Source organism: Sinocyclocheilus grahami, unplaced genomic scaffold, assembly GCF_001515645.1.
Source record: "Sinocyclocheilus grahami isolate Dianchi unplaced genomic scaffold, SAMN03320097.WGS_v1.1 scaffold510.1, whole genome shotgun sequence".
Lineage (NCBI taxonomy): Eukaryota > Metazoa > Chordata > Actinopteri > Cypriniformes > Cyprinidae > Sinocyclocheilus > Sinocyclocheilus grahami.
The window spans coordinates 43,546-46,016 of NW_015505689.1; the positions used below are offsets into that span (position 1 = coordinate 43,546).

The following is a 2,471-nucleotide window of genomic DNA, read 5'->3' on the forward strand; positions in this document are numbered from 1 at the left end:
CTCAACATCTGCTCGCCGTGTGTTCAAACACACACTCACACGCACGCACGCACGCACTCACACACACATACACACACACACACACTCGCACGCACTCACACACACACACACACACTCGCACGCACTCACACACACACACACACACTCGCACGCACACGCACTCACTCTCACTCACACACACACACACTCTCTCACTCACACACACACACACACACACACACACGCGCACGCACACGCACTCACTCTCACTCACACACACACACACACTCTCACTCACACACACACACACACACACACTCACACTCTCTCACTCACACACACACACAAACACACACACACAAACACACACACACACACACACACACACTCACTCTCACTCTCACAGACACACAAAGACACACACTCACACTCTCTCACTCACACACACACACACACACACAGACACACACATGACAGCTCTTCACATGTCATTGTGTTCTGATCTGTGTTGTAGGTCAGTCACCTGTGAGCCGAAACTCAATCCACATCATTACCTAGAAAACAACCGAGCAGAACCGGACCAGAGAATACAGACGGCCTGTTCAAACATCAGAAACACAGACCTTCACCTGAACTCACATCAAACCCATCTGTCCACGAGAATCACAAGAAACCTGACACAATTCAACCCAAAAGAGAGAAATACAAAAATATATAAGAAATGAAGCCCAATTTTTTCCCCCATTAGGATGATTTGTTTACATGACAAGTATGCACATATCCACCAAATTCTCAATACTGTAATGCAAACACTTTAATTTTAATATTTGAATGGTCTTCTTTAAATCATAAAGTCTCTGTACAGTCCAATAATGTTTGCATTAAATGTATAACATTGTTAAATTTGTTTTTTTTGCATAATGAAAATGTAATGATAATATATAATGTTTGAGTATACTGAGAATTTAGAAGAATAAAAACTCCAAACTAAAACATCCTGATGTTCAATAACAGGAAATGGTCAATTATGTCGCAATCCAAATCATGCAAAAAATAGCCTTCACTTTCCTTATACAAAACATAATTTCTGAATTATGAGTCTGATATGTTCTTATCACATTTAAGCATCTTATATATCGTTTCCACACAGATCTGGACTCAAACCGCATCAGAATCTGGATTATATCTTCAGAGGCCTGCAGGGTTTCACCAATGCATTGTTGATTTCACACATTTACACGTGACACGAGATGCAAAAGCTAGCTGAACTCTGATATTCGGCTTTGATAACAATCTGCAACGTCAAACAGCTCGTTCTGGAGACAAAACCACATCAGATCTGAAGCGAATCAGCATCAGTAATATTAACAGCAGCTAAAAGTAGGCTTCGTTTTACTTGTATACAAAACACAATTTCTTATTTTTTTGGGTTGATCATGAATCGGACACGTTCTTATCACATTTAGGCATCTGATATGATGTTTCCACACAGACCTGGAGTCAAACCGAATCAGAATCTGGACTGCATCTTCAGAGGCCTGAACACAGTGAATCAGTTCCATATTTAAATCACATTTACATGCTTAGCTAAATATTTGGCTTTGATAACATAATCTGCAGTGTCAAAACAGCACGTTCCGGAGTCAAACCCACATCAGATCTGAAGCGAATCAGCATCAGTGATATTAATAACAGCAGCAGCAGCAGCAGCGAGCGGTTAATAAGACGCCCGTGATCTCTGCTCCCCATCCACCGACCCGTGTGTCTGTCCGTGATGTGTGTGTGTGTGTGTGTGTGTGTCTCACCCATCGCCTGACGCTCTTCTAGATGTTCATTGCGGATGGTCGCTCAGGGTGGAGGTGAATGCGCGGCTTTTGTTCGCATCGGAGCGGTCGGATGCGTCGCGGAGGGCGGATGATGCTTCAGTGACGCTCGGCCGGTGATGCGGGCGGATCGCGCTCGAGTCGGGCGTCCGCGTGTAAATCCATCCCGCTGCGGACGAAAGAGAAAACCACTCTCGGTGTGCGTCGACGCCTCGATCCGCGCCTGGTATCCGTTAACGGGAGCGCCGAGCCCGTCCGCGCTGCTTCTCTCGCGGTCTGTTTTCTGCTCAAATGACGCTCTTCCGCCCAGCAGTGATCGGTGTGTCCGTCGGTACCGGGGGCGCAGAGACCCGCAGCTCCGCCCTCCGGACCACCGACACAAACACACACCGAGTGCGACAACCAGCGGATCACTTCAGCATCATCCAGCTCTTCATCCTCCACACGAGCGCGTTATTCACCATAAATCATCACTGATTCATTCTTTAATCGCGTTCATATGCGATGCGATCGTGGTCTTGCGCGTCTGTCGCTCCGTTGTTGAAGCAAACTCTCATCTCACATTAAATGGACCTCGCATGAAAGCGAATTGGCTTTAAAAACATCAAATGTCCCTACTGTATAATTTCCCAGCAAACGTTCTGGCAGGTTCTTACGAACCAACGTTCT

General features: G+C 45.8%; 1 protein-coding gene across 2 annotated transcripts in view; it reads right to left on the minus strand.

The window, feature by feature from the left end:
• LOC107554701 (beta-1,4-mannosyl-glycoprotein 4-beta-N-acetylglucosaminyltransferase-like) overlaps nucleotides 1-2,159 on the minus strand; it is a 16,790-nt gene extending 14,631 nt beyond the window's left edge. For both annotated transcript variants that reach the window (XM_016237287.1, XM_016237286.1), the window contains exon 1: nucleotides 1,785-2,159. The gene's annotated coding sequence lies outside the window, so the exon portion shown is untranslated. The remainder of the gene's footprint in view (nucleotides 1-1,784) is intronic.
• Between the last annotated feature and the right edge of the window lie 312 nt (nucleotides 2,160-2,471).